The sequence below is a fragment of the Mesocricetus auratus genome, unplaced genomic scaffold (assembly GCF_017639785.1).
Source record: "Mesocricetus auratus isolate SY011 unplaced genomic scaffold, BCM_Maur_2.0 Super-Scaffold_100025, whole genome shotgun sequence".
NCBI lineage: Eukaryota > Metazoa > Chordata > Mammalia > Rodentia > Cricetidae > Mesocricetus > Mesocricetus auratus.
Genome location: NW_024429206.1, coordinates 7,804,735 through 7,830,920, shown reverse-complemented (window position 1 = coordinate 7,830,920; position 26,186 = coordinate 7,804,735). Strand labels below are relative to the sequence as shown.

The following is a 26,186-nucleotide window of genomic DNA, read 5'->3' as shown; positions in this document are numbered from 1 at the left end:
TATGTCCTTACCTCGACTCTCCATCCACCTTCCCCGCTAATGCCAGGGTGTGCTCTACCAACCTCAGTGGAGCGGAAATGCTTCATTAGTGTCTGCTTCCCTCACCCCATACTCAATGATCTCTTGATTCATAAAACCTGCATGTGTGTGTTTCTCAGTGGACATGCTTTGACCCCATTAGAGCAGGGGCTCTGTCTGGCCCTTGCATATATCCCAGAACCATACAAAGAGCTGGGTAGTAGTTCTCCTTAAATGTCTGCTGTAAAATCGTAAAATGGAGACAAATAAACCCGCATTGAGCATGTTGAGCATTTTGAATATAACAACCCTAAAGGTGGGCTTAAATGAGAGTCCATCAGACCCAAGATAATCGATAAATAGGTATTTATTAGGGAGTTACTTACTCAGATAAGAGCAAATAACCGCCACGGTCTTCCTGCTCCAGAAGATGCAGTCTTTGCCCTCCTGATGCTCTCTGCAACCCAAGAGAGTGGGAGCCCGCCCCTCCTCTACCTTATAATGGGTCACATCTGTACCTGAAACCACACCCAAAGGGTGTGGCCACCACCACAAGTTCACTGGCAAGGCAAGATGCCACTATACAACCCTCTTTCTCAAGTGTGTGTTTTTGGTGTCTTTATCAAAAATCAGGAGGCTGAAGCTATGCAGGTTTTTATCTGGACTTTCTGTCTTATTAACTGATCTCTGCTTCTGCCTTTGTGTCAGCATAATACTGTTTTGTTTTGTTTTTTATCCTGTGGCCATGTAATATAACTTCAAATCGGGTATGGTGGTACCTCTAATAGTATTTTTTCCCTTAAGACTGAACTATCCAAGGTCTTGTGTTTCCAAATGGATTTTAAGATTTTTTTCTGCTTCTACAAAGGATGATGTTATAATTTTTATGGGAATTGTATTGACTGCGTGCCACTTTTAAGATAGTCATTTTCACAGCATTAATGTTCCCAATCCACAAGCATATATACGATATTTTCTCCATCCATTCATCTGTTGTGGATATTTTTTCAGTGGGAGATGATGTGATTAGGCTATGGAAGACAATGTTAGCCCCTTAGTTCTTACTGCATTCAAGACGGCAAGTAGGCAACCATTATTTCCACTGGGCAGATGACAATGTACAGCCTCACAGTGGTGAAGGATATGGCCAAGGTCACACAGCCAAGCAATGGCAGAAACAGGTTTCTTTCCCTTCCAGACAATGCATGCAAGAAGCTTCTCAGTGTTGTACAGAGCTGAAAGCTGACCACAGGGCTTAAACACAGATGTGTATTATCTCACAGCTCCCCAGGTGTAAGTTCAGAATCCAGGTACTGGCCAGTTTGGATTTTCATAAGGACTGTTCTTTGCAGTTTCCAGAGATGGTGATGAGAGCCGAGGGAGAGAGATCTCTGCATCTCTTTGTGAGGCCACTAATCATGGAATCGGGCGGCAGGACCACACCTTTGTGACTCACTTAAACATGGCTACTTCCGTAGCCTCTCCATTGCTGTTAGTTATGCTCACAAAGCCCTGACCAAACACCTGAAAGAAACGAGAAAATAAGATTATTTTGTCTTATGGTTAACGCTGAGACAGCAAGAAAGCTGAATGCCTCTGTTCTCAGCAAAGGAAGCGTGTGGGGGTGACTCCTCACCTGCTTGGCAGTACCAAACGGAAGATGTTCAGACCAGGGGAGATTGTGCCCTTCAGAGGCCACAGTGACCTGCTTCTGCCAGTCAGGACCCCACCATCCCAGATTTCCAGAGCTCCAAACACAGCATCATCAGATCAAGAAGTAATGTCCAGCATCTGAGTTTGAGTCGGACACAGCCCAATTCAAGCTGTAATAACTTTCAAACACAGTCACACTGGGGCTGAGTGTTGATATCCTGGCTTCTCCCTCTCTCTGGGTCCTGGGCAACCTGTCCCTGTCCCTGCTCCCAACACCTCTCCTTCTCCTGCCCCGGGAGGTTTTTAAGAAGTGTGTGCAGTGTATGTGGTTTCCTGTGAAGGCCAGAAGACAGCCTCAGGCCCCCTGGAGCTGGAGTTCCACATGGTTATAAGCCATTTGACGTGAGTGCTGGGAACTGTGGTCTGGAGGAGCAGCAAGCGTTCTTAACCACTTAGCTACCTTTCCAGCCCTGAGGTATGCATGGGCTTTGAGGCCCACAGACATTCAGTCTCTAACGGATTCTTTCCCAGTCTTTCTACCTCCCTCATCTGGATTCCACTCCACACACCCTGCTGATGGAGAAGCTGTTCCTGGTGAAAGCAAAGAGACGGAGAGACAGAAGACGAAAACACTCAACCAAGCAGCAAATATTTACCGACTCTGTGGATTCCTCCCTGACTTCCCACACAAATGCAAACAGACCACAGCTTCCACTACTGTCTCCTCCGATTACTGAACTAAAACCATTTGCCACCAGAATTCTTTTATTAGTAGAATGATTAGATGTGTTTTTTTTTTTCTTGCAGAAAAGTCATTACTGGAGCAGGAGCCTGTGGCCATCCTAAGAAACACCTCAGAGTGGCTTAAGCTGACGGCTTTCTCTTGGCTCGCTGGCAGCAGGGACTACATTAATTTTCTTTCCCACCCTTAATCGTATTAGTTTTTAACTCCATAAAAACATTTTAGTGCAGCAAAATGAGAAAACTTAGAAGAAAAATAAACAATATTCTCCCTGTTCAGAGAAGGGAGCCAACTGTGATTCTCTTTGTTGATCCCATCAGCATCTTGATTATTGTGATTACTGGTTTATCAAAACAATAGCAAGCCCAGTTCTAGTGCATAGTGTGCCTGCCATGAGCATCTTTCCACCCCCTAACCCAATACAGGATTCCCTTTTAAATGTCTGCCTACTACTCCATTCTGTCAAACAGAGAAGCCCCACTGGCTCATACTTTGGATGTTTCTTGCTTTTGTTCTTATAAATGAAGCTGGCAGAAGTAAGTGTCCTGGGAGCTAAGCAGTTATGCTCATTCACACTTTCTCTCCTAGAAGTAGCATTTTTGAGCTAATGGATGTACATAGTTTTGTTGGTATTACTGCTTAGTCACATACTTTACTCTCAAAATCAGGGTTTGTTTTTGTGGTTTTTTTCCTTTTTGTTTTCCTCTCTTCCTGTTTCTCCTTTCAGGAGACATCTTTAGGGAGATAGGTGAAACGGAAATTTAAATAAATACAACTCATCAGCATTATACCAGAAGAGCTAATTGATCATTAAATTGGAATTGTAGGGCCTATTTAATTAGCTTGAATTCGATGGTATTTCGTCAAACGTAAAACAATTGATTTTAGGATGCACCATTATTTGAGATGAAAAGAAGGGAGAAAAGTAAAATCTCTTCTAATTAAGTGATGGCACACTGCCTCCACAGCCCTGTGCAGGATCTCAGCCAGCTGCAGCCTCCTTCCTTCATGTGAGTCTCAGCATTCTTCACGTGAGAGTATTTCAACCTGTTCTAAAGAACTTGGTAGTTTCCTCTCATCGCCACTGCCCAAGGCTTGGTGTATAGTATAATAAGAAATTGTTTTAAGGGCAAAGGGGATGATTTCATTGGTAAAGAGCTTACTGTGCAAACATGAGGACCTACAATGATCCCCAACACCCCCACAAAAAGCCAGGTGTAGTGGTCCATGCTTGTGATCCTAGCACCATAGAGATGAGACCCTGGGACTCACTGGCCCCAGCCCAGTCTATCTGATAATCTCCAGGCCAGAGAGAGACCCTGTCTCCAAACAAGAGATGTTTACAACAACACCTGAAAAACCCAAAATTGGCCGGGAGGTGGTGGCGCACACCTTTAATCCCAGCACTCGGGAGGCAGAGGCAGGCAGATCTCTGTGAGTTTGAGGCCAGGCTGGACCAAAAGCCTCCAAAACAATACAGAGAAACCCTGTCTCGTAAAAACCAAAAAAAAAAAGTGTGCAGCACGTATGCACGCACATCCTCATATACAAAAGCAGATGAAATTCTTTTATACATGGCTCTGTGACAAAATATAACACAGCTTCATCTGTGACAAAATATAACACAGCGTCATCTACTTGTGGTTGTTTTTATTCTGGGGGTCAAGCAAAGATTTGTTTGCTGCTTTGTAAGAAAAAAAAAGGAGACCAGAGTCATTCCCCCAAAACAACAGCTTGTTTCACTAGTGTCACACTTCTGTCCTTGCTCTATTGGGAGCCTCTATGGATGCACAGAGACTTTCTGTTTCAATGGGAAATCATATCATAACATAATTTTAGAGGACATTCCAAGTGGCAATTAAAACCAATGGGTCAAGTGTCAGCCACATGACTCAGCTAGAGTGGTCTCAGTGTGAAACCTGAGACCAAGGGTGCTCAGGAGCAGAAACTGCGAGTCCAGCGTGCTCACTGACTGACTGATGGAGAATTATTGAAGTCCAGCATGCTCACTGACTGATGGGGAATTATGAAACACATCTCAATTGTGAGGAGCTCATCATGGAAAAACTATGCATCTTAATGAAATATGGTTACTAGAAGCCTCCAAAATTAATGTTAAAAGTGGTAAGAATATACAGGTGCTTGTAAATTATGCCCCAGCATAAGGGTGAGACAGGAAGAGGCCTTTGCCTGCTGTACCTTCCCTTAGTACCATTGTCCACCTGCTTCTCAGACAGGGGACACAGGCACCATGATAGAGGAAGGTTCTAGAGTCTGAAGACACATAGAAATGAGCAGTACTCCTATTTAGATAGATGATATATAGGTGATAGGTGATTGATAGTGACAGGTAGATATAGATGTCAGATGGATAGATAGGTAGGTAGACAGATGATAGATAGATAGATAGATAGATAGATAGATAGACAGTAGGTGATTGGTAAGTAGAGAGAGAGGGATATAAATGATAAAGAAATAATATAGATGGAGATAAACAGACAGCAAATAAATATTACAGATATAGATATAATCTCAACATGGTTTATAACCACAAATGCAGCGAGCTATTCTCTGTTCTTGGAAGTAAGTCTTAGAAAGAGACCATTTAGTTCCCCCAACATGTTCCTTCAAGAACAATTTTGAATTTTGAGGCTGTAATCATAACATTTCTGATCTAGGATAGATATGGGACATGAGGAGAGAGAGAGAGAGAGAGAGAGAGAGAGAGAGAGAGAGAGAGAGAGAGAGAGAGAGAGAGAGAGGAAACTTAACAAAGGACTATAAGCTAGGGAAGAGAAAATGGGCAATGGTGGGGAAAAGGGACCGCACCCGAACAGGATCCTAAGGGGACTAAGAGGTTCAGTGGGGAAAGCCCTTATTGTCTCAGTCACTGAACTTGATGTCTGTTGAAGCCCACAGCTTTCTGCTGTCCATCCTTCCAGCTGTTGTAGGCACTATCACAGGACTGGTTCCTGCAGTCATTTGAATATGGTCTGTGCCGCCAAAATTCACATTGACCTTTGACCACCACTGTGGCAGTGTGTTGGGAGGTGGGCCCTTTGAAAGGGATTACCTCCTTAAGAGGGGCTAATGCCTGTGATAGCGTGAATGCCATTTGTCCTCATGGAAAGTTGTGTTGTGTTGAAACTTATGATTGTTCAACATTGGAGGTAAAGCCTAGTGGGAGGTGCTTGAGTCAATGGGAAAAACATCTAGGTGACCTTGGATTTGGCATTGTCACCCCAGATTCAAATATACATTGCATGACTTGTGAAAGAAATAAGTTGGAATTCATTCAAATTTATATGTTTCATTTCTGTGAAAGACAGGAAAATGTGAAGACAAACCACAGATGGGAGACAAACTCTTCAAAATTTACAAAGAAAACCCAGAAACACCATGACTCCTGAAGGACAATAGCAGAATACAATTCAGATTTTAAAAATGGTAAAAATGGGGGCTCAGAGGATAAAAGCACCAGTTGCTCTTCCAGAGGACCCAGGTTCAACTCCTAGCAACCACGTGGTGACTCACAACCATCAGTAATGAGATCTGGTGCCCTCTTCTGGCCTGCAGGGATACGTGCAGGCAGAACACTGTATACATAATAAACAAATAAGTCTAAAATGGTAAAAAAAAAAAAAAAAGGTCTGTAGAGACACCTCAACAAGGAAGGCATACAGATGGCAAATGTGTATGCAGTAGGCATGTTATTAGAGGACTGCAAATCAAACAATACTGGAGTACCACAGTTATACCTATAGGATGACCCAACAGCACCAAATAGTAGTGAGGACATGGCCGGATGACTCATTCATTGCCAATGGGACTACAAGAAGGCACATCAACTTTAGATGCAAGTTAGATTAGTTCCTTTGCTTAAATGATGACTCAGTGCTTAAGAGCACCTATTGCTTTTTCAGAAGACCTTGGTTCTATTACCAGGACTCACATGGTGGCTAAGAACCATCTCCAAGTCCAATCCCAGGGGACTGGGACTTCTGACCTCTGTAGAATCCCAGCACTCTTGTGGTGCACAGACATGCAGGTGAAACCTTCACACATAAAGCAAAATAGCCTCATTTTAAGATAAAAACGTAAACCCACGCATACCGTGGTATCCGTCCATTGTTCCTTGTCATTTTGTGGCATTTACCCAAGTGACTTGGGGGTGGAAATCTGCACGTGAAGGCTTAGAGTGGCTGTATTCATAATCACCCCAAATTAGAAGTAGGTAAATAGATAAATAAGCTGTCACACAGTCACACAATGGAATGTTATTTAGTGTTAAAGTAACAGGGACAGGGCTCTATGGATCAAGCTTGAGGACCAGGGCTTGGATTCTCATTATCCACTTACATGCTGGGGGTGGCCTGCCCTGTAAACTGAGTCCTCAGGAGGCAGAGATAGACTAGCCATATCAGCAAGCTTTAGGCTCAGTTGAGGAAATCTTGCCTTAATGAATAAGGAAAGTTCCTAACATTAACTTTGGCCTACACACACACACACACACACACACACACACACACACACACACACACACACCTATACAATATGCATGTACACCAGCACCTGCACACTTCAGGTGTTCCGGGCAGTGGGACCCTGCTATGTGAAACCATCATAGTAAAGGCACATCATTACACATGTATCACAACACATAGAATTAACAATACACAGAACAAACCCAATTATAAGCAATATAATTTATAATGACGTGCCCGTATTGACTCATCCCATAGCAGCTTACAACGTTCTACTGCTTGGTAATATTCCATTGTGTGGATGCATGGCATTGACGTGATATTAATGAAAGGGGGACTCTGTAGGAGGGATGAGGTCAGCCTCTGCACTTTGCACTCAATATTTCTATAAACACAAAGCTGCTTAGGAATTGTCAGTTAAATATGCATACTAGCCAGATGTGATGATCCACTCCTGAAATCTAAGTGCTGAAGAAGCTGAGGCAGGAGAATCTTAGTTTAGTACAGCCTAAGCTACAAGGGAAGACCCTGGTTTTCAAATATGTATGATATATATGCAATTGATATATTAATTTATAATTATAACCATTAGACATATTTAAAATAAATATATATTTTAAAACAACCACTATTTAGTTGTTAAACATCCAGTCCTGCTTCCATGCAGATAGATTTATGTAATTAACTTAAGGAGCACCTGCTAAATGTACATACCGGCCTTTAAGGGTTTCAATATGGAGGGTCAACCTTCCCCACAGGAAGGCATGGATTTCCAATACCCACTGAACGCACATGCATTCTTTACCCTGCATTCCTGCCTGGGCCCTAGCTGGGTTCACGGGAAATTGCATGGCTTCTGTGTGTGTCTGTCCCTGAATAGAGTGAGAGAGTGCTGAGCATGTCCTGCCAGTTGCACACTGTGCCTGGCTGGGCAGGGAGAAGGGGTGTGGGATTCACCTTAGCTCTAACATCTGAGCCCCCAAATCTGCCCTCCCTGCAGACATCAGCTGCATGGGGTCTAGAAAGCCAGGGCAGTTGGGCAGGATGAGATCTGTCTTTTTGCTAGCTCAGGTTTGTCAATAAAACTGTGACTGTGCTGTTGTCAATGTGGACTCTTGTGCCTCGTGCCTGTCACTCTTGGGATAGCACTGTTCTTCGGATAATCAATTCTTCAGGATCCCCAGTGCCTTGACTGCCCAAGATAAAGGTAGCCATAGAATAAGAGAACAAGCTGGATGTAAGGCTGAAGCTTTGGGATTGCCTTTAGTCAGACTTTCTTTGGACTGCCAGCTCCCAAATAATGGCATGGAGACTTCTTGTTATGAAAGCTTGGCCTTAGCTTAGGCTTGTTCCCAACTAGGTCTTAAAAGTTAAATTAAGCCATTCATATCTACAGTCTACCACATGGCTTGTTACCTCCTCAGTACAGTATCTCTCACTTCTTCCATGTCTGGTTGGCAAATCCCTGCCTCTCTGATTCTGCCTCCAAGTTCTTCTCTCTCTCTCTGGAAGTCCTGCCTATCCTCCCCTGCCTAGCTATTGGTCATTCTTAAATCAATCAGAAGTCGCCTTAGGTAGGCAAAGAAGAACAGAGACACATCTTTACATAGTGCTCCACAATTGCCAATCTAAACATCTGAGACCCCAGATTGGATAATCTTTCCCCAAGATGCAAGATGACTCTGCTATAGAATTCTAGAGACAATTAGGTTCTACGGCTGTCTTTAGATGCACCCAGCACTTAGCAAATGTCACCTGGCTCAAGCAGCTTTCCATGTCAATATCCTCACTGGTCATGCTCACCTCACAGGATTCTTGTGCATTTTAACTCCTTCCTTTAAAGGCGGTCTGAATATCCTAGGGTCATCAGAGATGGCTGAGTCCAAACCTCCTCACTTGGCCCACCAAAGCTCAGGGAAGGAAATGCCGTACCCAAAGTCAGACATTGAGTGGCTGGTAATGAAGGCTCAGCGCAATGCTTTTCAAGACATGAAGTACTCACGATGCAGCCTCTTACTGGTTGTTCATCTCTCTGTTGACTCTGTGGAGCCCTAGAGACATAGGGGTGTGTTAAATATTTTCTCAATACAGGGGCAAAATAATCTGATAAAAGCAGCTTCAAGAAAGGGTTTATTTATTTGCATCCAGGGAACACAGGATGGTAGGGAAGGTGTGGCAGCTGGAGATTGAGGCAGTGGTCCACACAAGCTCTGGAGTTAGGGAGCAGAGGGGTTAATGTGGATACTCAGCCCACCCTCTCTGTTCCACTCCACCTGAGCCCCATGCAATGGTGTTGCCCATATTTAGGGTGTGTTTTCCATCTCCATTAACCCAGTGTAGAAACTCCTTCACAGACACACCCAGAGAGTGATCTGCTAGATGATTCTAGATCCTGTCAAATTGACCAATACTAAGTGTCACATGAGGCAAGAGAGTGCAGTCAACATTGCAGACTGTAGCTCTCCAACAGAGTTCTGAGTCAGCATGTTATAACAATAGTCCATAGATCAATACTGTGACATGGTTTATAAGAAATATGGGGGTAGCTGGGACACACATGGTTACCAAGAATACTTTTGTTTGACATTTTTTTTTCTATGAGTCTCAAGCAAGCAATCCTCAAGTCCTCAAGTGTAGGGACCAGAAAGCTGCCACTCATGGGTGAGGCATCTAGCTTCCCAACAATGGCAAGATTCCCTCACACCCATCTCTGTCCAATGGAGTTCAGTCTTTATATTCTCTTCTCAAATCTTCTGTTTCCTGCTTTCTCTAAGGACCCCCACCTGAAGAGCCATTTCTTGACAGGTCCTTTTAAAATCGTGTGTGCACACATTCACTAGTGTAAGTGTGGGCACCCACATATCATAGTCATATGTGGAAGGCAGACTATCTCAAATGGTCCTTGCCATCCAACTTGTTAGAGCGAGGGTCTCCTGATGCTTGTTTCTGTGTGTAACTAGACTAGCTGGTCTAGAAACTTCTTGGGATTCTGGTCTGCATCATCCGTCTTGCTGTAAGCACCACATTCTGCTTTAATGGTTGAGATCTGAACTCAGGACCTCGCACTTGTATGGCAAGCACTCTACCCACTGAGCCTCCTCCATGATCTGGACTTCTATTAAAGGATACATTTCCAAATTAAGTCTTTGTAGTGAATATACAGAGCACTGGGATTCTTCATGACCTTTTCATCTGTATGTGTGCCTTTCCTAGCCCCCCACTAGTGGGCTCCTTCATGCCCTGACCCCAATTAGTCTTACTCTGTCTTCGTGTTATTTAAATCTAAGTTCTGCATGTGAGAGGGAATGTGAGATGTTTTTCTCTCCTTTTCCCTCCCAGGATCCTCTCTTATCCTCCTACTCCATCCCCCACATATCCCCTTTCTAATCTATCTAAATATATATTTCACATGTAAGAGAAAACATGATATTTATATTTCATTGAACACAATGATGTTCAGATTCATCCATTTTCTTGCAAAAGGCATAATTATATTCTTCCTTACATCTCAGTAAAGCTCCATTGTCTATACCACATTCTCTTTATCCATTCACCTGTTGATGGACAGCTAGGCTATTTCCATATCTTGGCCATTCTGAGAAGTGCCATGATAAACAAAAATGCCCTTTCCAGATCTTTCTACTGGTCTCTTTGTTTCCATCCAATCTCCTCTACCCCCAATCACAGAATAACACCAGTTGCTAGCATCATAATGTACTCACTGGGTTCAGATTATTTCCTGAGTGCTACAGAGTCCACTGTCCAAGATCACACTCCCTCTCTCCGGGATAGCTTATGTAGAGATCTTAAGGCCCATCCCTGGCTCAGAGAACTCACAGGTGCTGAGCCCTTGGGCAGTGCAAAGACCCTCAGGTAGGTTCATGCCTGACATGGATCAGTGTGCAGAGTGAGATAGGGGGAGAGAGGAGATGAGGTTAGAAGCATGGATAGGGGCTGGAAACCAGTGGTGCTTGGTAAACAATTCCAGGAACTTTGGCTTTTATCCGGAGCACACATGGGAGACCACCAGATAGTGCTGAGTAGAGAAACCTGTTTAAGTGGCTCTGATGCTTTAGAGTGACAGGTACAAAGGTGCATTTGACAAGACTAACAATAATCCAGAGGAGAAAGCACAGCGACTCCCATCAGGGACAAGATGGCACTAAATCTGCCAGTTTTCTAATGAAATCCCATTTTTCCTTTCTTGCTTGATGATGGAGGAATATGAGCCAGTTAAGCTGGGAACTACATTTCCCAGCCTCTCTTGGGGCAAGAACTTGTTGTACGAAGGGTCTAGTTAATGGAATGAAAGCAATAGTGATATGGCTAGCATCACTTCACTTGCTTGAAAGAAATATGTGTGTTGTGTTATTTTCCTCTTTGTTCCTGTCTACAAAGGGTGTGCAAGGATGTGCACTCCTACAGCAGAGCCTCAAAAATGAGGACAATGCTCCAGAAAGATAAGAGTTCCTAAGGAGCAAAGCCAAGAATAATAAATAAACTATCTCCTTGAATGCACTGAGGCGGGGGGGGGTGCTCTTTGTTACAGCAGCTTAAACTTCACCTCAACTAAGACATTCTTCAGCGGGGCTTGTAGTCTCATGTGCATTGCAACACAGTGAGGAATAGGAGATGATACACAATGTAACACTCACAGGTGATGGTATACAATGTAACACTCACAGGAGATGATTACAATGTAACACTCATAGGTAATGGTATACAATGTAACACTCACAGGAGATGATGTACAATGTAACACTCATAGGTAATGGTATACAATGTAACACTCACAGGAGATATTATATAATGTTAACACTCACCATCTCCTTCATGACTCTCCTTAGGCAAACTGTGCAGGGACTTTCCAGGCAGTCTTTCCCATTAGGTCCTTTCCTGATAAATTTTCTTTTGATACATTCACCTTTCCATCCTAGAGGTGCATCTATAACTTCTCAGTACCTGTAGACATCTGCAAAATGTATCAAGCAAATGAGTGGTTCTTTTCCCCACTCTCCTTCACAGGACAGCTCCCTGAAGTTGCCAGGTATAAATCCAAAGGCCTAATAGTCCATTCTCAAACAAGAAAGATATGCCTAACCCAGGCCATGATCCTTCTACAACAGATTACAGAACTATCTGACACACTCCATATGTGGTTGTTTAAATAGGAATGGTCCCCATAGGTTCATATATTTGAATACTCAGCATAAGGAGTGACAGTGCTTGAGAAGGATTAGGAGGTGTGGCCTTATTGGAGTACATGTGTCTTTGTTGGAGGAAGTATGCCACTGGGAGTAGGCTTTGAGGTTTCAGAAGCCCAAGCCAGGCCCAAGGTCTCTTTCTGTTCCCACTGTCTGCAGATGTGAACACTCAGCTACTTCTCCAGCACCATGTCTGCCTGTGTGTCACCATGTTCCCTGCCATGATGGCGATGGACTAAACCTCTGAAACTGTAACCCAGCCCCCAGTTAAGGGCTTTTTTTATGAGTTGCTGTGGTCATGGTGTTTCTTCACAGCAGTAGAAGAGTGACTAGGACACTACTCTCACTTGTCTTGTGGTCGACATTTTGGTGACACATCTCCCTTGCTTAGAAATATTCTATGCAGAAGCAGGGAGGCAGCATAACAGATAATCTGTTTTTCTCAATCTTCATCAAGCTTTATGGCTTGCCCCTGGGAGTTGAAAGCCTTCTCCCATTTACTCTGACACATAATCACACAGTGGCCACTCCTATGCATGTATCCACAAGGTTCTTTCTCAGAACACGAGCTCAGGCATGCACAGCCAGTAGTGCTGGAAGATGCCAGGCTCTATGTCCTCTTACAGTTTCTAAGCCCAGCCTGCAGCAGCGGCTTTCTCTTTCTGGCATCATGCCTTTCCCACTTGCTGGTTCTTTGTGTCTCTCCCTGAACGTCACAGTGGGTTTGCTGTGCTGACTCATTTCCTGCCTGCTTTTATGGTCTGTTGTGTTCACTAATGACACTTTGGGGCGGACTGTAACTGCATTGGAAGAAGGCTGCCAGGAAGCCAAGCTGTAGCGAGGCACTGTCATTACTGACTACTGCGTCAAGACAGGTCATACTTTCCCGCTGAGAGAGACAAGATGTCTTGCAGGGCCACTAGCTTAGATAATAACCATGGCTTGCCAGTGTTCACACCACCACCTGAAAGTGAATAGAGAAAATGCCACGGAAGGCCCTCGAAGCTTTTCTTAGTGTCTGTCTTAGATGAACTCTTCTGCCACCTCCCAGGGAATAAAGGAATGGACTAGAATAAGGAGGTGTTCCATGTGGTTTTAGGGGGCTTTGTGTTGATAGATGTGTGTGCATATACATTGTTGGTTAGGAGATTAGGTAGCTAGAAGCATGGGCTGCATACATATTATCATGTCGTCCTGTGGTTTGGTGTGTGCCATCATCTGCTTATGCTTTATCCATCCTTGCTTATTTCTCCAGCCCACCTCACACCATCCTTCCTCCATCCTCCATTGTAAACGATGCAGCTAACTCCTCTCTAATCCACAGTGCTCACTCTCTTTGGACCTGTTATTCACTGTGGTGCAAAAAAAATAAAACTAAATAAAAAATCCATAAATAAGGAGTTCATAAGCTCTACATAAGTGAGGGTTCCAGATCCCCTGGAACTGGAAGTTACAGACAGGTGTGAGCATGGGGGTGCTGGGAATTAAACCCAGGTCCTCTGGAAGAGCAGCAGTGCTCTTAACTGCTGAGTCATCTCTCTAGCCCCAATTACATTCTATCCCAATCATTCAATATTATCCATTATTGTTGCCATTTTTCTATGGCAGATTTATGAATTGAACTGGTCATAGATATCAATAGAAGAGGACACACTATATCCAGGGTTCAATACTGTCTGTGGTTTCATATACCCCACTGGTGATCTAGAAATGCATTCTCAGACAACCGGGACTACTCTCCTCTGTTCTTGGAACCCTTAATCCTGTCTCTCTCTGTCTTTCCAACCATTGTCTCTGTTATTGCACGATTGTCCCTCTCTCATTTCTCTCCTTTTTTCTTCTCGTCCTCTTTCTCCTTCCTCTATGCCCCGTGTCTTTCTTTTCTTGTCTCCTACCATAAGCATCTAGCTAACCCCTCTTTATCATACCCCAGCATAGGTACCCTTACTCACTGAGCTTGAGCTCCTAGGCAGTGTCAGCTCCTCCTGGGCAAGAACCCACGTCCCTCTTTCCTTCCTTTCCCATAATTCACCAACTATACTGCCAAACCATCTAGAAATCTTCAAAAAGCATAACTTGAATATGTTGAGTGTCCAGCACCAAAATGAATCCAAATGAAGTGATGCACCCAAGCCCCGCTGTAGCCTCCAGTCATTTCACACACCTTAGTCTCTGGCACCTATTTGAGCATCATTTGCCCAGAGCCATGTTCATGTGCTGTGCAGCTGAGACCTACGATGCTTTTGTTTTGTGATGATTTTGTTATGTCTGCTTTGAAGGTTTCTAGACTGTATTTTGTAAATAGTTTTAAATCTACCATTGAGCCAAACCTATGAGTGTGAATTCCCAGACAGGAGGAGTTGGTTATGCATGTATAGAAGTGATAGCAAGGGCTGGAGAGATGACTCAGTGACTAACAGCATTTGCTGTTTTAGTACAAGGATCCAGATTCAGTTCCCAGCATGCAGTTCAAAAATGACCATACCTCCAGATCCAAGATATGTCTTCTTCTAGCCTTCAAGAGCACACACACTCAAACACAGGCACAACCCCCCATCACACACATATAATTTTATATCAGTTTGACACATAGTAGGGTGATTTGATAAGAAGGAACCTCAACTGAAAAAATGACCCTATTAGAACTGATATGCAATCAAGCCTGTGCCACATTTTCTTGCTTGATCATGGGTGTGTGAGGGTCCATGTCAGTGTGGGTGGTACCAGCCTTGGGCAGGTAGTCCTGAGTAGTATAAGAAGACAGGATGGGGAGAAAGCTGGGGGGAGCACCCCTCCATGGCCTCTGCATCAGTTCCTGCCTCCAGGTTCCCTGGACAACAGTTTCGCTAAGTGCATGGTATTTCTATCATACAAGACTCTGAAAGTGATACAGAAGTGGTTTAAAGTATACAGAGGATGTGTATGAATTATATGCAAATGCCAGGCCCTGTTATCCACAGGGGTTGAGAATCCTCGACTGTGCAGACCTGATACCAACCTGAACTTAGATGACTTACTATATGTCACACTTAAGTCTGTCCTTAAGTCTGTCAGAATATAAATTACTATCTCCCACAGCACATGTAATGTGTCATTTCTTAATCCATTATGTTTACATGATGCTCTGCTTATGTATTTGATGTATACATATATGTATACATATATACACACACATACACATGTATGACTATGTTTACATGATGCTTTGTTTATGTGTGTAATATGTATATATACACATATCTGTATGTCAAAACACTGTCAGTCTGGGACTCCATAAGACTCCTTCTGATCTCATTTCTGTATGTGTGCTTTACCATAGGTAACCATAGGTAAAATGTCTACATTTTATAATGAAAATATACAGGTAGGAAGATGGCCTTTGGACAAAATGACACAGCTATACATTATAAGTTGTTTGTGTCAGCTGCAGTCACCATCACCCTTTCCTACCCACATCCTTCCCACTAGTGTACCCCTCACTCAAACACTGCAAATGTTGGCCGCTAACAGTTGCTCACACCCATCTATCTACCTTGCTCAAGGATGCCTGCATGGGCATCCCATGAAGAAATACTTATCTGATAGGTGACTGTTTTGAGATGTAAGAATGACCCCCACAGACACTGGGTATTACTATCTAGAGGGAGGAGAGCAGGGTTGGGGGCTGTGGGGAGAAGGAGCCGGACAAAGGGATTCTGGGAGGAAACTGGTCTGAATCCCCATATGTGGCTTTGCTTTTCAGGATCTCAATCTAGACATTATTGAATCAAACATGGAACATAGGTTCTGTCTAACTACAAAGCCTGGGGATTTTCCTCCATGCCACACCACGTCCTCCGTGGGTGTTTGCACTGTGAGATTCATGTTCATCATGGATGGTTTCTCTGTACCTTTCTCCAGAGGTAGCAGTGAGTAGGAACTGTTTGTTTGTCTAAGAGTAGAAGCTAACCCGTCTGAGACTATGAAGCGCATAATGGACACTGTGCCTGTTACATTACATTTATGGTTTTATAGCAATTACACTGCATTTTATGGTGTCATAACGTATTACATTTTATGGCTTAATATCAGCTTTAATACAAGACACCCTGGCCCAGAATTTTAACCAGGCAAAGGTGGTAGAATAGCCATGGGCTTTTGGCATGACCAATGCCTGCCAGCAGAGGGCCAGGAAGGGGACTCTAGGACCAGAATGAGATCTCAGCTCTATCACGTCACAAGCAAAAGCCCCAGTGAGTTTCTGGCCATTGCCAACCATGCCACACCCTTTCACAACTCCATGCCTTTACACACACTGTTCCATCCAGAGGCCTTTTTTAGATATATTTTAAACTGATGCATTCATTCCACAAACAGTAACTAAGAACCTTTCATGCTTGGTACTGTTCTGGCTGCTAAGGATGCAGCAGTGAGAGTCTCATGAAGTCTCTTCTCTCACAGAGCCCACTATCTAATGGGATGGATGATAATGTATCTGGCCCTTCAAAATGCATGTTCAGAGCTGGGCAGTGGTGGCACATGCCTTTGATCTCAGCACTTGGGAGACAGAGGCAGGTGGATATCTGTGAGTTTGAGGCCAACCTGGTCTACAAGAGCTAGTTCCAGGACAGGCTCCAAAAGTTACATAGGGAAACCCTGTCTCAAAAAATCAAAAATAGCTTCTGGCCTACTCAGAACCTCCTGAAGCTTGGGGACTGCACACTGGGGAACCCATCCTGGTGGTCCAGCCCACCCAGAGACTGCCAGTATCCTAGTTCCGCCTCCACTCACAGGATGAGGCAAGTGTGGGCCTGTTTCCAGCCTGCCTTCCAATTCCCTGCTTGGAGTCTCCTGAGGCCTAGGGACTACTGGAGAACTCATCACTGCAGTCAGGCCACCCAGAGGCTGCTAAGGTCCCGGTACTAGTCCCTCCTCCACTCACTGGAAGAGGAGAGCAATCGGAGAATTGGACCTGCTTGCACCCACCAAAAGGGAACCTTGAACCAGTACCCACCAGTAAAGTAAGAGAAGATTCTTCCTGCACTCACTGGAAGAATGGATGGGAAGAAAACAATATAAAAACACATTAAACAACAGAAAAGCCAATATGATACCAACAGAGTCTAGGGACTCTACACCAGCAAGACCTGAACATCCCAACGCAGAAGAGAATAACCTTAAAAACAACTTCATGAAAATGATAGAGGCCCTCAAAGAGGATATGAGAAAATCCCCTAAAGAAATGGAGGAATAAAACAAACCAAAAATACAAGAAATCAACAAATCTCTTAAAGAAAGCCAAGAAAAAAATAAAACCGATGAAGGAAACAATTCAAACAGATCAAGAACTTAAAACTGAAATAGAGATAATAAAGAAAACACAAACTGAGGGAATGCTGGAAATAGAAAAGCTGGGTAAATGATCAGGAACTACAGATGCGAGCATAACTAACAGAATACAAGAGATAGAAGAGAGAATCTCAGGCATTGGAGATACACTAGGAGAAATAAATTCAGTTACTAAAGAAAATCTTAAATCCAACAAATCCCTAACACAAAATATCCAGGAAATATGGGACACAGTGGAAAGACCACACCTAAGAATAACAGCTATAAAAGAAGGTGAAGAAACACACCTCAACAGTGCAGAAAACATATTCAACAAAATAATAGAAGAAAACTTTCCCAACCTAAAGAAGGATATGCCTATGAAAGTGCAAGAAACTTACAGAACACCAAATGGATTGGACCACAAAAAAGTGCTCCTGCCACATAATAATCAAAACCCAAACATACAGAATAAAGAAAGAATATTAAGAGCAGCTAAGGAAAAAGGCCAAGTAACATATAAAGGCAAACCTATCAGAATTACACCTGACTTCTCCATGAAAACTCTGAAAGCAATAAGGTCCAGGATAAATATTCTACCGACACTAAGAGATCACGGATGCCAGCCCAGACTGCTATGCCCAGCAAAGCTTTCAATCAATATAGATGGAGAAAACAAGATATTCCATGACAAAACCAGATTTAAATGATACAAGTCCACTAATCCAGCGCTACAGAAAGTTCTAGAAGGAAAACTCCAACCCAAGGAAGTTAACTACACCCAGAAAAACATAGGCAGTAGATAATCCCACTTTACCAATAGCAAAAGGACACAACAACAACAAATCCAAAACAAACAAGAATGAACAATCAATCAATGGTCATTAATATCCCTTAACATCAATGGTCTTAACTCACCTATAAAAAGACACAGGCTAACAGAATGGATACAAAGACAGACATTACCTCAGAGTAAAGGGCTGGGAAAAGATTTTCCATCTCTAAAATCTACCACATAGTTGGTTACATAGAAAACTTCAAGAGGTACAAAAAAATTGGAATAACCCCCTGTATCTTACCAGACCATCATGCTTTTAAGTTAGAATTTAACAACAGCACAAATTGTAGAAAACTTGCAAACTCATGGAAATTGAACAATGTGCAATTGCAACATTCCTGGGTCAAGGAAGACATAAAAAAAGAAATTAAAGACTTCCTAGAATTCAATGAGAATGAAGACACAACATACCCAAACTTATGGGACGCTCTGAAAGCAGTGCTAAGAGGAAAATTCATAGCACTAAGTACCCATATGAAGAAACTGGAGAATAGACACACTAGAGAATTAACAAAACAACTAAAAGCTCTACAACAAAAAGAAGCAAACTCACCGGGGTGGAGTAGATGCCAGGAAATAATCAAATTGAGGGCTGAAATCAATAAAGTAGAAACTAGGAAAACAATACAAAGAATTAATGTAACAATGAGTTGTTTCTTTAAGAAAAATCAACAAGATAGACAAACCTTTATCCAAACTTACCAAAAAGCAGAGAGTGAACACACAAATTAACAAAATCAGAAATGAAAAGGGGGACATAACAACTGACACCAAGGAAATCCAGAGAATCATCAGGTCATACTTTGAAAACCTGTACTCCACAAAATTCAAAAACCTAAAGAAATGGACAATTTTCTGGATAGATATCACTTACCAAAATTAAATCAAGAACAACTAAGCAATTTTAATAGGCCTATAACTCCTAAGGAAATAGAAGCAGTCATCAAAAGTCTCCCAACCAAAAAAAGTCCAGGGTCAGATGGTTTCAGTGCAGAATTCTATTAGAAATTCAAAGAATAGCTAATACCAATTCTCCTCAAAGTATTCCACACAATAGAAGCAGAAGAGTCATTGCAAAATTCTTTCTATGAGGCTTCAATAACCTTGGTACCAAAGCCATACAAAGACACAACTAAGAAAGAGAACTACAGACTAATATCCCTCATGAACATTGATACAAAAATACTCAATAAAATCCTGGCAAATTGGATCCAAGAGCACATCAGAAAACTTACCCACCATGATCAAGTAGGCTTCATCCCAGGAATGCAGGGATGGTTCAAAATACAAAAATCTATCAATGTAATTCACTATATAAATAAACTGAAAAAGAAAAATCACATGATCATCTCACTAGATCCTGAAAAAGCCGTTGACAAAATCCAACACCCCTTCATGATAAAGGTCTCGAAGAGATCAGGGATTAACAAGAATATACATAAACATAATACAAGTTATATCCAGCAAACCAACAGCCAACATCAAACTAAATGGAGAGAAACTCAACGTGATTCCTCTAAAATCAGGAACAAGACAAGGCTGTCCATTCTTTCCATACCTTTTCAATATTGTACTTGAAGTTATAGCTAGAGCAATAAAACAACAAAAGGAGATCAAGGGGATACAAATTGGAAAAGAAGAAGTCAAACTTTCACTATTTGCAGATGATATGATAGTTTACATAAGTGACCCGAAAAATTCTACCAGGGAACTCCTACAACTCATAAACACCTTCAGCAAAGTGGCAGGATGCAAGATTAACTTAAAAAAAAAATCAGTAGCCCTACTATATACAGAAGATAAAGGTGCTGAGAAAGAAATCAGAGAAACTTCACCCTTTACAATTGCCACAATTAACATAAAATACCTTGGGGTAATGCTAACCAAACAAGTGAAAGAGCTGTATAACAAGACTTTTGAGTCTTTAAATAAAGAAATTTAAAAAAATGGCAATCTTGCCAAAAGCAATCTACAGATTTAACACAACCCCCATCAAAATCCCAGCACAATTCTTCACAGACCTTGAAAGAACAATACTCAATTTTATACGGAAAAACAAAAGACCCAGGATAGTCAAAACAACCCTGTACAATAAAGGAACTTCTAGAGGCATTGCCCTCCTTGACTTCAAGCTCTATTATAGAGCTATAGTGTAGTGCACTCCTGGTGTGTTCGCGGCTATGGTGCTACCATACTTCACAAAGATCCGAGAATCAGGGCTAAGGATGTAAAATGAAGACAAAGACAGTGGCTCATTCTTACAAGGAGAATGGTGTTTATCATTACAAAAATTGAGCCTTAAATACCAAAGGCAGGCATGATGGAAAATCACCAAGGTAGAAGCCTGTGTTCCCAGGGCCCTCCTGCAAAGGGTGAGCCCAAAACAGGAATTAGCATTTAGACAAAGGATGGATGGAAAACAGGAACTTGCATGCAGGCCTTACTAGGAGGAGGGGACAAGAAGTGTTTAGCTAAAAGCTCCTAGTAACAAGCCATCAGCAGGCAGACCCCCATGGGGGAAGGGTGTAACACTATAGTCCTAAAAACAGTTTGGTAGTGACACAAAACTAGACAGGTAGACCAATGGAATCTAATTGAAAACCCTGATATAGACCCACACACCTATGAACACCTGATTTTTGACAAAGAAGCTAAAATTATACATAGAAGAAAGAAAGAATCTCCAGTAAATGGTGCTGTCATAACTGGATGCTGGCGTGTAGAAGACTGCAGATAGATCCATATCTATTGTCATACACAAAACTTGAGTCCAAATGGATCAAAGACCTCAACATAAATCCAGCCACACTGAATCTCTCAGAAGAGAAAGTAGGAGGTACCCTTGAACAAACTGGTACAGGAGACCACTTCCTGAACATAACACCAGTAGCACAGACACTGACATCAACAATTAATAAATGGGACATTCTGAAACTGAGAAGCTTCTGTAAGGCAAAGGACACAGTCAACAGACAAAACGGCAGTCCACAGAATGGGAAAAGATATTCACCAATCCCACAGCTGACAGAGAGCTGATTTCCAAAATATACAAAGAACTCAAGAAGCTAGTCACCAAAACACTAAATAATCCAATTAAAAAGTTGGGTACAGAACTAAATAGATCTAAATAGAGGAATCTAAAATGGCTGAAAGACACATAAGACAGTGCTCAACATCCTTAGCCATCAGGGAAATGCAAATCAAAACAACTCTGAGATACCATTTTGCTCCTGTCAGAATGGCTAAAATAAAAAACACCAATGACAGTTTGTGGTGGAGAGGATGTGGAGAAAGGGGAACACTCCTCCACTGCTGGTGGAAGTGCCAACTCGTACAGCCACTTCGGAAATCAGTATGGTGGTTCCTCAGGCAAATGGGAATCAGTCTATCACAAGATCCAGCAATTCCTCTCTTAGGCATATACCCAAAAAGATGCACATTCATACAACAAGGACATCTGTTCAACCATGTTCACAGCAGCATTATTTGTAATAACCAGAACTTGGAAGCAACTTAGATGCCCCTCAACAGAAGAGTGGAGAGAAAATGCGGTGCATTTACACAATGGAGTACTACTCAACAGAAAAGAAACAATAGAACCTTGAAATTAGCAGGCAAATGGATGGAACTAAGAAAAACCATCCTCAGTGAGGTAATCCAGTCACAAAACCACAAACATGGTATGCACTCACTCATATATGGATTTCAGACATAGAGCAAAGGATTACTGGCCTACAATCCACACTACTAGAAAAACTAGGAAACAAGGAAGACCCCAAGAGAGACATACATGGTTCCCCAGAGAAGGGGAAATGGACAATATCTCCTGAGCTAATTGGGAGCAGTGGGAGGGGAGAGGGAGGTAGGAGAAAGAGAAGGGGAGAAGAGAAGGGGAGAGAAGGACATGAGGGAGCATGAAGATTGAGTCAGGGGACAAATAGAGAAGAACAAGATAAGAGATACCACAATAGAGGGAGCCATTATAAGTTTAAAGAGAAATCTGGCACTAGGGAAATGTCCAGAGATCTACATGGATGACCCCAACTAACAATCTAACCAATAGTGAAGAGGCTACCATAAATGCCCTTCTCCAATAATGAGATTGATGACTACCTTATATGCCATCCTGAGTTGTCATCTATTAGCTGATGAAAGCAGAAGCAGACACCCACAGCAAAACACTGAGCAGAACTCCTGGAATCTAGTTGCAGACAGGGAGGAGTGATGAGCAAAGGAGTCAAGACCAGGCTGGAGAAACCCACAGAAACAGCTATCTTGAAAAAGGGGGAGCTCATGGACCCGGACTGATAGCTAGAAAACCAGCATAGGACTGTTCCAGACACCCTGAATGTGGATGTCAGTTTGGAGGTCTGGTTAATCTATGGGGCCTCTGGTAGTGGATCAGTATTTATCCCTAGTATGTGAATGGACTTTGGGAGCCCACTCTGCATAGAGGGATACTCTCTCAGCCTAGACACATGGGGGAGGGTCTAGGACCTGATCCAAATGATATGGCAGACTTTGAAGATCTCCCATGGAAGGCCTCACCCACCCTGGGGAGCATAAAGTGTATGGGATAGGGGATTGATGGGAGGCAGGGGAGGAGGGGAGAGAGAAGGAACTAGGATTGACATGTAAAACAAGCTTGTTTCTAATTTAAATTTAAAAAAGGAAAAAGATAAGAAAAACCAAAGATAAATAAATAAATATTTAGAAAATACGTGTTCAGGATGCTTTCCCCCAGTGAAGTTTATTCCATACCTATGCTATGACACGTGTCACTGCAATTGTCAATGTCTATTCACTTTTTGCCTTCCCATGGGACAGGAACAAAGTCCTACACAAGTTCACTTTTGTGTCACCATCATCAAACAAAGTCTCTGGAATTGTCTATCAAGAGGAGATAAATGTTGGGTGGAAGGTGAGAGGGGCTAGGAAGATCCCACTGCCACAGTGAAGCATTTCCAATATGGACACTTCAAATGTCACCAGGAGAAATTCACTCCTTTGGGATAAGCACCCTGGTGACCTATGCACCTGAACTCACACAGAATCCAAAGCCCCAGCATTCCCATAGCAGGATGGGGGTGGGACAGGGACTGGAGAACAGAAATAACGAGAGTCACTGCCTCATAAACAAGGGAGGAAAGAGCCAGCTTCCAAACAGTTATCCTGTGAACTCTACACGTTGGCAGTGGCACACACAGCTGAACATGCTCACATGCACGTGTGCGCACACACACACACACACACACAAACACACACACACAAATTAGTAATGAAATACTAAAACAGAAGAGGAGATAAGCCAGTCTTCACCTGGGGATCCTGTCTGATCAGGAAAGCAGAGCTGCTAGGCCAGATACAGCAGGAGAGAAGAAAGCTGTGATCCCGCCACTAGTTCTCATCCTGGCTTAGACACTAACTTGCTGTGCACCTTCTGGCAAGGCTTTAGGCCTCTCTGAACCTCAGTTTCGTGAACCATAAAACAAGGAGGCTGGAGTGGTTAGATGTCAGCCCTGCTGTTACCGCTGTGGCCTGGGGTAACTTTCCTATCCCGGGCTCCTTCCCTGTATGTGACAATCGTGCAATTCTCAGAAGATGGGGAAACCCCGAAGGATGATTTCATACAAACAAAGCAACTAGCACAGGACTCAGGACTCATAAGCACCAGGGAAGCCTAGCTAATGCTGTATAAATACTGAATGAACCAAAGGGCAAAGGGTAGACTATTGAGAACAGAAGCTATAAAAGACCCCAATAAAGATAAGGGCAGCCCATGTCAGGGATTCCTTGTGCAGCAAACACTTGACTACGAGCTCATAAACACATGACCTTGCAGTGATTTTAGGGGGCAGATGTCACACAGCTCAGAGCATGTGAGGCACATGCTTTATCTCATCTTTTCCTTCTCTCCTTTAGACTCCAGAGACATGTGTATTTCTCTGCTTGAAGCTGTCCACAGCCTTCCATCTTTCTTCCTTTTCTTTTAAATCTTCTTTCTGTTGATCTGATTACTATTAACTATCAACTCTCTATATCCTAGAATCACCTGGGAAATGTCTTAATGGGAAATTATCTAGGTCAGGCTGGCCTGTGGGCATGTCTGTGGGGGGTGGGCATGTCTGTGGGGGGTGGGCATGTCTGTGGGGGTGGGCATGTCTGTGGGGGTGGGCATGTCTGTGGGGGTGGGCATGGCTGTGGGGGTGGGCATGTCTGTGGGGGTGGGCATGTCTGTGGGGGTGGGCATGTCTGTGGGGGTGGGCATGTCTGTGGGGGTGGGCATGTCTGTGGGGGGTGGGCATGTCTGTGGGGGTGGGCATGTCTGTGGGGGTGGGCATGTCTGTGGGGGTGGGCATGTCTGTGGGGGATTGTCTTGATCATTACTGAGGTGTGAAGACCCACCTTGAATGTGAACTGTGAGGTAAGGCCTGAACTTCATGAGGGAAGAAAGCTAGCTGGGAATCAGCAGAAGGCAAATGGACAGCATGGGTCCCTACGTTTTCTCTTTGCTCTGAACAGTGCACGTTACCTCTCCTTGATGATGGACTAAGGTGAAACAGACCCTTCCTCCCTGAGCTGCTTTGGGGTGAGAGTGTTTTAACACAGCCATAGGAATGGAACGGGGTACTTGCAATGCACCTTGGATGGTTCAAACTCCAAATCTCTAACTTTAAAACCCTATCCTGTACTGCCTCTGCATGAGGAAACCCGAATCCAGACGCAGCCATCCTCTCACCGTTCCATATGCATGATGCCCAGGCCAAGTAATTGGGGCTGCCGAAGGGCTCTGAGTAGCCGTCCTAATGAGCTCACTGGGCTCCTCTTCTCTAATAGGGCTCCCTGCCAGGGCCAGGGGCCCCATCTGTCAATATCGATGCCTGTCTGAGATGCTCAGAACCTGCCATGGATGGAGGAACAGATACTGCTGAGAATTAAAGAGAGAAAGGAAATGAGGAACTCAAATCCCCTCAACAAAGTTGCCCCTTGCACACACAGAAGCACCCCGTGCAGCTAGTGGGAGGCAGATGAAGGCTAACTGATGTGCTATCGGGGTTCAAGTGCTTTGCTGGCCTCCCGCACCCAGCGTGTGGTCCCCTGCCTGCTCAGAGGGACTGTGGAAAGCTGGTGTCTTAGTCAGGGTTCCTATTGCTGTGAAGAGACACCATGACCAGGGCAATTCTTATAAATATTTCATTGGGGTGGCTCACTTACGGTTTCAGAGGTTCAGTCCATTCTCATCATGGCGGGAAGCATGGTGGCGTGCAGGCAGATGTAGTTAGTACTGGAGAGGTAGTTGAGAGTCCTACATGTTGCAGGCAACAGGAAATCGACTAAGACACTGGGAGGTATCCTGAGCCTCAAAGCCCGCCTCCACACTGACGCACTTCCTCCAACAAGGCCACACCCACTCCAACAAAGCCATACCCCTAATAGTGCCACTCCCTATGAGATGATGGGGGCCAATTGCACCCAAACTACCACAGCCTGACTGGGTACTTCTCTTGCAAGTGGAGGATGCCTGTTTACCCAACTTTCCTTGGAAAGTTGAGATTCTGATAGCTACAGACCCTGCCCAGCCTGGAGTTCCTAGAGGGCCAAAGCCAGGAGTAGGAGGTGTTTCTGCAGGGTGGTGTAGGGAAAACAAAACTATCCTTACAAGGAGCCTGAAGTATGAAGACTATTGTCTGGGAAGTGGAGAGTCTGGGATCCCATTCCTAATAAGCAGCCTCCTTCTCTGGCAGGTCGTGAAACATAATATAAGGCTGTGCTTTAAGCCTGGCACTGAGCTATCCTTAAGGGATGCAGGAAATCCTGATGGCTGGACAGCAGTCACTACCCTGATGATCTTGTCCACAGACAGAGTGACACTGCTGTCTTGTAAAAGCCTCAGAGACTGGGTGACTCCAACCCTGTCACACACTGTCCTTAGAGCCCTG

At 43.6% G+C, this 26,186-nt stretch overlaps 1 long non-coding RNA gene across 1 annotated transcript; it reads right to left on the bottom strand.

The window, feature by feature from the left end:
• Nucleotides 1–367: 367 nt before the first annotated feature.
• On the bottom strand, nt 368–25,509 carry LOC106021848. The gene is made up of 4 exons (XR_001196995.3): nt 25,462–25,509; nt 11,721–11,869; nt 8,701–8,948; nt 368–1,542 (listed from the first exon to the last, which is right to left on the bottom strand). It is a non-coding gene; the product is annotated as an uncharacterized LOC106021848 (long non-coding RNA).
• Between the last annotated feature and the right edge of the window lie 677 nt (nt 25,510–26,186).